This window comes from Sorghum bicolor, chromosome 10 (genome assembly GCF_000003195.3).
Source record: "Sorghum bicolor cultivar BTx623 chromosome 10, Sorghum_bicolor_NCBIv3, whole genome shotgun sequence".
In the NCBI taxonomy this organism is placed as follows: Eukaryota; Viridiplantae; Streptophyta; class Magnoliopsida; order Poales; family Poaceae; genus Sorghum; species Sorghum bicolor.
The window spans coordinates 13,643,225-13,654,217 of NC_012879.2; positions in this window are offsets into that span (position 1 = coordinate 13,643,225).

Consider the following 10,993-nt stretch of genomic DNA (forward strand, 5'->3'; position numbering starts at 1 on the left):
TTCTGTTTATCAATAAATTCCTCAAAAATTACAGTAGACCACCAGTCAAACATAAAGTCTACCATAAATTTTCCATAATTTTTGGACACTTATTTTGAGCTACAAAAATCACAAGATTAATTCACAAAGCAAGTATAAATACTCCACTGTGGCATAAGTTGCAAACAGCAGATTTCATATTTTTATAATTTGCTTATTATCATAAGAAACACCCACAAAAATTTCTAGATTATTTGCATGATCCAATTATTTATTAAAAATCATAAACCACTGCCATGCAAACATTTAAATCACCATAAATTCATTTATTCAGCAAATAGTGCGTAACAAAATTTTCCCAGTGACTAAACATACATGCAAAGGCAGCAAAACAAGTTTCATATTTTTCTGAGTTATATTTTGATTTCTATGCATTTTCCAATTCCAGCAAAAACATGGATAAAATACATTTATATAGAAAAGTTGTTCAAACTTGACATGCAATTACATCAAACTGTAGATCTGAGAACAGAGAGCACACCAAAATGTGTTTCAAACTCAAGATATAGATTTTACAATATTTAAATCAATTTCTGGAAAATCTTTATTTAAGAAAATCAACGAAAAGCGCTGGATTCACCCAGATCCACACCCGCAGAGGCACTGACAGGTGGGATCCAGGGGTCGTGACCCTACGGGTCAGCCATGCAGCACCCCGGCCGATCTTCGGCCGGCCGGCTCTCGCCGACGGCGAGGTCCCCGGCCACGGGGTGAGCACCAGCGTGCTCCCCGCAGCGAGGCGCACCCAGGGGTGCCCTAGGATCGGCCGGAAGATGACCGGAGCACCCCCGACGGGCATGCATGGTGGCACGGCGGCGCTGCTCACCGCGGCCAGGCTGCTCCGGTGTCGTAGAGCGCGCGCAAGTGCTCCTCCGAGCTTCCTTACCGCACTACGGACCTAACACGCCAAAGAGCGACCGAAAAGAGGTAGGATCTATAGAGATCCGACGCGGCGGAGCTCTCCGGTGAGGTCGGAGTAACTCCAACGAGCGATTTACGGTGCACGGTGGCTTCTCACCTCGGTAGAGCGTACGCAACGGCTTACCGCGGCGAAGGCGAGTGCGATGGTGGTCTTGGTGTCGAGGTTGAGGCTCTGGCGTGACCGGCGGTGAGCAGCGGGGCTTTTTCTGGTGATGGCGCGGGCGGAGCTGCTACGGCTGCGGCTGCGCTCGCGGATAGAGGAAGAAGAGAGGGAGGCGCGGGCGACAGAGCGAGTGGAGCGGCCTGGGGGCGCGGGGCGGCGTCCCGACCAGGTGAAGGCGGTCGGCCGCGGCGCGTCCAACGCCGGCGTACGGCCGCCACGTGGCCGGTGCCGGGTGGAGCGAGGTGGGCGCCGCGCGCGGGAGAGAGAGGGGAGGGGGAGCGGGCCGCGCTGTCCAGCTGGGCCAAAAGGGAGGCGGGTCGGCCCAGCAGCGTCTATCCCCTTTTTTTTTGAAATTCTTTTCTCAATTTCTTTCTAAATTCATTTGGACTATTTAAAAATCATTTTCACCTTTTTCTCCCAAAATAAAAGTTGTTCCAAAACAAAAACCCTACAACTTTGTTTTAATAAGCAAAGCCAAATTCCAAATAGAATTTGAATTACAGATTAAAACTAGTTCTAGGTTTTTAAATAAATACATTTTAGGGGTTTTTGTATAAATTCTATTTCTCAAATCTTATGGCTCCAAAAATTTCACAAAAATACTCTTAAACCTTTTTACACACAATTCAACCTAATTTGAATATTTCACAATTTTAGCAGCAAGCATACTATTTTTATCACATTTAATTCACATAAAATAAAGCACATAAAATCACACCTTGAATGGATGACATGCTCAAGTGATGCTATGCTTGATGAGAATGCTTATGAATGTTTTGATGAGACTAAGTGCATGCTTAACACCTAGGGTGTTACATGATATAACACAACACTTACCCTATATTGTAAGGGAAGAGTATCTTCTTCGTATGCCTTTGGTTATAAAAGAACCTTCGGAGGTTCTTCTCCATTTCCTTAGGCTTCAGATTCAATGGATCTTTAGTTTTAGTGTCCTTGTACACGACATATGGATCGATGAAACCAATTCAATTGTCTTTTTTCAATCTTTGTTCTCTCATCATGTGTCTGCACATCATGAGCGTAGTTATTACGAATACATACATATGCTATAATAGGATTAATGATTGAAAGGAAGAATCACTTACAGACAGTAGCAGCTCATGAGAGATTTATCGAGAGCATTCATATGGAGAAGTTGGTGTACTTCACTAAAATCTATACATATGACGTCATCTTCACGGAAGTAGTGTCGGTCGCGGACTCGGACGGCAATCAATTCTTCTTCCTTATGTTTTGAGCTGACTCTCAAGTAGTACTCGTGCAGCTTGTATATTTGCATACCAAGTCCTCGTACCTTCTCAGGGTGGCACATACTCTTGCCGTAAATGTAACGACTCTGATAGTCATCGACACCTCTGTGGATTGGCGCATCGGTACGCCCTAGAAGTGCTTCTAGGGGTAGCCCAGTTTCTTCCATCCAATTCTCGAGTTCATCTAAGTCCACATTAGCAGGTATAGTCATTGCCAGCAAGTTGGCGTTTGAACCGTACTCATTCGCAACCACTAGTGGCTGAACTGATAGTTGCGCTTGTTCGCCGAGCTATGCAACTTTTTCCTGGATTTTTCTTTTGTCTGCCTTGATTTTCTTTAGGACAGTACAGTCGTAGTCTGATATTGTTGACCCAGGTTGTTTACTCACAGCACGGTTCGCATCTGTAATTTTCTGCACCACTTGACGTAGCTTTGAACGAGGATACATTAGGTATGGCGGCTCTTGCTCTGCTTTTCTATTAGCTTTGCATGTTTCAAAGAATGCTTTGACTTCTGCTTTGCTTGCAGCAAGCACTTCCTCATCGGTCTTCTCATATGGAAGCTTGGTCGTCTTCGGGATCTTCGTGTTCAAAGCTGTTCTCTTTGCCGCAGGTGGTTGGAGTGATCTCTGTGTCTCGGCGGATGACCTCTTCCTCCTCGATGCAGCACCAGCCGGTGCCGATAAGGCGGCGGCCGTTGTCGGCATTGGCGGAGGCAGCGACTGTTGGGTATTTTAAACGCAAACAGAAAAATCCGCAAACGCACGGATACCGATGTAGCTTTCACCCGGGAGTATTCCAGAGTATCGATTTTCCACAGGGAACGTGAGTGTACTAATTAAGATTCAAGATCGCCCAAGGATAACTATATAATTATTTTTGGTGGGAAGAGAGGAAGTTTTCTGAGAGTTCTCTAGTTGATCTAAGAATCAAGAATTACTTCAAGATTATCTATTTCGGGATATCAGAACACTAACCACAAAAAGAGATGAGAAGGGGGCTAGGAAGCTCCGACTACGGTCCTACAAACACCGATCTGAACGAGGTGGAATACGTCGACCGTTAGGGCTGTCACTACCCTAGGGCTACCACAACAATCCGCACGATTGGGTGCAATTCTAGGTAATTGCAAGACTAAACACCACGTCTAATCTATTAATTACTACTCTAGCGTTATAAAGACTAGAGCACTTGATGCAAGCGGGAATCCAATAAATAACTTGAATGTAAATAAAAGTAATTAAAGAACTCAGGAATTATGAATTGAAGAACCTGGAGAACGAACCAGTTGCTGCAAAAGTATAATGTTAAAGAAGATCCGACAGATCCGGCTCCTCCTCCTCCGCTCTCCTCCTCTTTCTCCCTATTTTCTAGATTACAACTAGAACTAACTAGAACTAGAACTAGAGGAACTAGAACTAAAATTAGATGAACTAGTGGGATCCTCTCTACTTAGATGAAGAATTGAAACCCTAGCTTTGATTCTGTAGAAGAGGTATGTTCTCCTGGGGCCAGGGGGCCTTGCTTATATAGTCTTTTCAGATGAATTTGGGCCGTCGGATCAAACCGACATTGATTAAACGGTTATCCTTGATCCTTTAGGTTGGTGGAGCGTGATCCGCAAGACGGGTCTGGATTGGACACTATAGGAGGGCGGGTGCCCAGGTCCTTAGGGCGGGCGCCCTGGGCCAGGCCCCGTTCGGCCTCCGCTTCGTTCCCGTGGCTTCTGGAGTCTTCTAGATGATAGAAAATTGCGCGGCACGTTAATATCTATATGTAAACCCGATGTGTGGGCCTTTCTTCCGTATTTCCTGATAACCCCCTGCAGAAATAGACAAACACCAAAACTCATGGAATTCTGTCGGATAAAACCCTAAGTCTGGGTGTTGGTTGCATATAAGTCCTTTTCCATGATTAGTTGACGGTTAAATGTGAGCATTAAGAACCGTCAACAACGGCGCAGGTGGAGCTTGCTGTTGTGGAGGAGATTCGGCCGTGGGCGGCGTTGGATTCCTTCGTGGAGGAGATGCGGCGGCCGGTGGTGGGGATGCGGCCTTCTCTTGTATGTCGTCGTCGTGTCCCACGTCACTATGGTCATGCGGTGAATGGACAGACGAACTTCGGTGGATTTGAAGAAAAACAAATAAGGTATATGTATACATGACTCAATGTAATTTGATACAGTATATAATTATAGAAAAAGCAGTAGCGTCCACAATAATCCGCACCTGCTAGGGTTCGGTTGTGGCGGCGGCACCCCAGGAATAATGATGTACTGTTTCCTCCAACATATGAATGTCTTCTCCGCTTCACCAAGTGTCTTCTCTCCATCACCGCCTTCGATATCGAGAGGCACATTTTCACGGCCTCTGACCACTCCATCCACCGAGACACAAGCATATCCGGCTAGTATTGGGACAGAGTGGATCCTTGGTGTCTTGGTGGGGTCGATAGGATATACGACACCGGTAGCCACCTTTACTGTTCCATCACCGTCCGGAATATGGAGCTCACAAGATGTCAATGGAGCGGTGACATTATCCACCGGGAATCGCAGCCCTACGTCATCAACTTGCCTCGTAGGCGCCTCTGTAGAAGCACAACTGCTCTTTAGATGAGCTGAGCAAGGGCTGATGTTTGCTGTCGGTGGCTGTGACAAGCTTTGGAGGCGGGAAGTTACAGCTTCCTCCACGGCCTTTTGGATTTTCTCATCCGTTGTGGCCTTCAGCGCTTGCTCCCGCTCAAGGGCCCGTTGAGCCACTTCTTGGGTCCTTATGAGTCCTTCCTCCAATCTGCGTATCCGTTCCCTGTCCTCTTCCTTCTTTCTCTGGTGGCTTCTATAAGTTTCCCTATCAGCAGGGAAGGCATGCTCCCACGACACTGTGCCATAGCCTCTCGTCCGTCCACCGTGCTCAGGGTTCCCCAGGGCGAATGTCAACTCATCTTTATCTAAATTCGGCTGCCATTCTCCACTTTGAGCGATGGAGCGGGCTTGATGGAATCTTTCCGCAACAGCTTGGATGCGTTCCCCATACACGACTTTTCCGGTCTCAAGGTCCAGTGAGCCTCCGTGAGCGAAAAACCATTGCTTCACGCGCTCAGGCCACTCGAGGGATTCGGGCACCAACCCCCTGTCGATTAACTCTTTTTCGGCGTTTTCTCACTTAGGAACGACGGTTTGGTAGCCACCTGATCCCATCGTATGGTGGTAGGTCTTGCACCGGGCATTCTCTTGGTTCTTTCTCACCCGTTCCTGAGCCTCTTCGGACATCTTGAACCGTACAAAGTCATCACAAAACGGCCGTAGCTTCGCATAGTTCAGAGAGTTGAAATCTGGAGTCATGTTTTTCTTGATGTAGTCTTGATATAGACGCTTCTTATAGCCCTGGAACATTGGGGCCATCTTCTTCATAGACCAATCTCGGACTCTTTCCTTCAACTGTTCATCGTTTGTCTCCAGTGTGAAATGTTGCAAGACGTCACCCTAGAGTAGCTCCTTGTCACGTCTAGAGACAACTGATTTCTGGGTGTTTCTTGTTCTCCTTCCATTCACGAACACTGATCGGGATCCTATCCCAGACAAGGTACCCTAAGTGGTAGACGAAGGCCCTTGAATGGTGTCCAAGTGGCTTGCCTGTTGCTTCCTCGAATTCTGAGATTACTAACCGGCCCTCCATAGGCTTCTTCGGGCCTCGTACTCTCCGGCTGGTCCCCGTGGTTGTCATCGAGCCAGAGGGCTATGTAGGAAGAATCAAGACAATTTAATACAAGATATTTTTTCGAATTATATCTTTAAAAACAAAGGAGACTGCAACCTACTGGCCAGCATTGTCTTGCTCATTCGGGTCGACCAAATACTGAGAGCAGTCATCGATGCCCTCAGGGTTCTCATCGCCTTCGCGATCGTCGTGATAAACTTCTTCATTGGGACCGCAGATCAGGTTCATCATTTCCTCTTCGTGTTCTCTCAGGTCGGCCATTTCTGCAGAAATATGTGACACATGACTACTAGCACTACTGTGTATACCTGACAAGGAAACAATATATAAAACTAGGGTTTACAACTTAGGGTTTTCCGCAACAGTTTACGGCTAAGGGTTTGGGGTTTACGGCTTAGGTTTCAAGGTTTAGGGTTTACGGCTTAGGGTTTACATCATTTGCTAACAAAAGTGGCATGATCTGAACCGGTCACAAATAAGTGAGAGAGAGAGAGTATATGTGTTTAGGGCTTAGGGTTTAGGATTTAGGGTTTAGGGTTTAGGGCTTAGGTTTAGGGTTTAGTGTATATCATTTGCTAATAATTAAATATATCATAATTGTACCACTAATTTATACCACTAATTGTACCACTAATTATAGCACTAATTGTACCACTAATAGATCCATCTCGACATACCTGTAGTTTGAAGGCGGTGAGACGACAGAGAGACGGCGGTCGGTGCGGAGACTCGACGGGGACTTCGGTGACGACGGCACAGAGACGTCGATCTGGAAGAAGGAAGAAATAGGGAACAAATATTATATCACATTTACATATTGTGGCACATGCATGAAGCACTAAATATAGAAAAAAAAACTAATTGCATAGTTTTGTCTGTAATTTACAAGACAAATCTTTTGAGCCTAGTTAGTTTATAATTGAACAATATTTGCTACAAACAAACGAAAATGCTACAGTACCAAAATTCGAAATCTTTTCGGAACTAAACAAGGCCTATGTGAAATATCCAAGTCTCTAAACAAAAATGCATGGAGTATTAAATATAGACGAAATAAAAACTTATTGCATAATTTGGTCGGAATTGACGATACGAATCTTTTGAGCCTTCCATGATTGGACAATATTTGTCAAATACAAACAAAAATGCTAGAGTCAAATACAAACGAAAATGCTATAGTGTCAAATACAAAAATTTTTAGAACTAAACAAGGCCTAATTATGTATTATCAATATTAATATTTTTTACTACATGTTTAGTTAAAGTTATTTCTCTGTTTTTTCATATTTTTTCATATTTTTTAGGGTTTAGTTTTCGGTCTTAGGGCGCGCGCGGGGGGCTCGGCCGCCGGTGGGGGCGCGCGTGGCCGCGCGGCTGACGGTGTACGGCCCGCGCCACTGACCCCCGCCGGCGGGCGTTGTCGGGCACGGAGGGCGCGGCCGCGTGTGGCGGCAGCGGGCGAGCTCTGGCTCGATCGCGAGGCGGCGGGCGCACGTGAGAGAGAAAAAGAGAGAGGGAGTAGTGGCGGCGGGGGCGCGGCGTACGACGGAGTTTGGCTCGGGGTGGCGCGACAGAGTTTGGCTCGAGGCGGCACTCGGAGCGGCGGCAACGACGTCGTGGACGAAGAGAAGACAACGGAGCGCTAGTGGCGGCGGTTAGGGCTAGATCGGGCGCGGTAGGGAAGAAGAAAGGGCTCTGCACTTTATAGGGTAGGGTACCTTTAGTCCCAGGCCGAGCCACCGCACGGGTTAATGACCCTTTAGTCCCGGGCGGTGGCACGGCCCGGGACTAAAGAGTTTTCACCAAATTATGGCGCTAGATTAGGCGCCATAATTTGGTTTTCCCTTTTTTTCCCTTTACATTGTTTAGTGCATTATAAATTAAATAAATCTGATAAAATTGTTAAAAAAATACACATTAATTTTATTCTACTCTACTCTTAAGTATAAAAATTCTAAACACAATTGTTTTTTAAATATTTCATATTATTCAAAATAAATGTTATTTATGATGAATATTGTGTTAATGCAAAAATATAATGGCCAATTAAATTTTAAAAAATTGTTGGCTTTAGACAGATACTTAGTTTTTGGGTCATTTGGACGTTAAACTTTTGTTTCTTTAATAATAATTATACAAATGCGCGATATTGATTGTATAAATTTGAAATTTAAATTTTCAAAAGCTGTAAGATGGATTTTGGAACCCTGGATGACCTCAAATAGAAAACTCATGAATACAATATTTGTTCCACTCATCAGGACCTATATTTTCTCTAATAGTCACATTTTCATTTGAAAAAGTTTGGACCACTCAATTTTGAAATTTAAAATAATTCATAGCGTAACGCTAATTTTCAGAACCATGGATGACCTCAAATGGAAAACTCATGAATATCAATATTGCTCCACTCATCAAGATCTACATTTCATATATAGACCATTTTTGCATTTGACAAAGTGCTCGCAAAGTGTAGTTCAAAATCCACACTTCCCACATATAGTTTCATATAGTTTGTGTGAGATTCAAGATTTGGTGAGTATTGTTTACATAAAATTTTCCAAATAGAAAAATGGTCTATATAAAAAGTTTGGATATTGATGAGCTCTAACAACTTGGTATTCAAAAGATTTTCATTCCATGTCATTTTCTCCGTCGTTTGACCAAGTTTGACCAAAGCCCGTCTTCGAATTTGAAAACATGTACCTGGGACTCAATCAAATTTATCCGGATGAAAATATGATCCATGTATAAAATGTAGGTCTTGATGAGATCTAACAACTTGGTATTCAAAAGTTTTCCATTTGAAGTAGTCAGATGGGTCATTTGACCAAGTTTGATCAAAGTCAAAATAGTGGGTTTCACAAACACACACTTTGACCGAGCCCTGGATGGCCTCAAATGGAAAAATCATGAATACAAAGTTTGTTCCACTCATCAAGACCTACATTTTCTCTAATGGTCACATTTTCATTTGAAAAAGTTTAGACCACTCAATTTTAAAATTTGAAAGAATTCATAGCGAAACGCTAATTTTCTGAACCATGGATGGCCTCAAATGGAAAACTCATGAATACCAATATTGCTCCACTCATCAAGATCTACATTTCATATATAGACCATTTTTGCATTTGACAAAGTGCTGGCAAAGTGTACTTCAAAATCCATATCAAGATGTTACAATTATATTACACATAATGTTACAATTATATTACACAAGATGTCAAGTACAAATCACTACCATTATCAAGCTAGCACAGTGGTAAACTTTTTCTTAACGTAATGCCCTTGGTTATGATCATTCCATAACCATGGAGTGTCCTCTGCAGCGAGCATGATGCTTGGGTCTTTGGCCACACAGAAGGGTGGGATCCGTTCATCCTTTTCATAATCCTCTGACACGTCTGACTTGTTTTCAATTCCCACGATGTTTCTTTTCCCTGTAAGAACGATGTGTCGCTTTGGCTCGTTGGTGTTTTTCTCATCTTGTTTCCCTCTCTTGGGTTTTGTAGACATGTCTTTCACATAGAACACCTGATTCACCTTAGTACCGAGGACGAATAGATCGTTTGTATATCCAATATTGTTGAGGTCCACTGTTGTCATTCCATACTCCTTATTGACTAATACCCCTCCTTTCATCTTCACCCATTGGCATCGGAATAAAGGGAATTTAAAATTATGTGCATAATCTAGTTCCCAAATCTCCTCTATACGACAATAATATGTGTGTCTGTCCCCATTCGTGTCCGTGGCATCCACATGGACACCACTATTTTGGTTGGTACTCTTTTTATCTTGTGATACGGTGTAAAATGTATTTCCATTTATATCGTACCCTTTGTACGTGAGGACGTGCCACGCTGGTTGCCTAGCCAATGTTGACGGTGCTTAATGCTCATATTTAACCATCAATTAATCATGGAAAAGGGTCTAAATGCAACCAACACCTAGACTTAGGGTTGTATCTGACAGAATTCCACGAGTTTTGGTGTTTGTCTATTTCTGCAGGGGGTTATCAGGAAATACGGAGGAAAGGCCCACACGTCGGGTTTACATAGAGATATTAACATGCCGCGCAATTTTCTATCATCTAGAAGACTCCAGAAGCTACGGGAACGAAGCGGAGGCCGAGAGGACTCAGGGACAGGGCGCCCGCCCTCACATAGAGTCCAATCAGGACTCTCTTTCGGGATATTGCTCCACCGACCTAAAGGATCAAGGATAACCGTTCAATCAATGTGTTGATGCCGTTTTTGGACACGTACTCAGGATCGGTACTATGTAGATCGGCAAGAAAAGGCAATAGTGATTGGTCTGCAGGAGAGTTGTCGATGAGGGTGGTTACCGATGAAGAGACAGCTGAATGTAGCTAAGACCATGGGTGGTGATGTGTTTGTGCCGATGGCCAGTATTAATCGTTGCCGATGGAGAGTCTGCCGATGACATGGAAGGAAGACTTGGAGGTTGTCAATTAGTCTGTGGTGGTGTCCCAGTCTGTCACGGCGGGATAGTTTTATGTTTCCTTTAGTTACTTAAATCGTTTTGTACACGGATTCTGTTTAAATTTGGAATTCGAGTTCTAGTCGTGTCTGGTTGTAGCTCTTTCGAGCAGGGTATAAATGTAGACCCTAGGGCTTTGTAATCAATCAATCAATCAATCAATCAAATACATATTTTTACCTATATTCTAGCATCTACTTTTTTGACGACTTCGTCATACTTTTCCTTTTTACTACGAGTCCTTAGGAATTTGTCGACTTAAGCTCGGCGTGTTCTTGAGTTCCGCGTGAATACCTCTTGGCCGTGACATCCAAGCGCATCGCTGTTGTCGGGACCAAAGTATTCGAGTTATCACCTTTGCTGATAGTAAGGTCAAA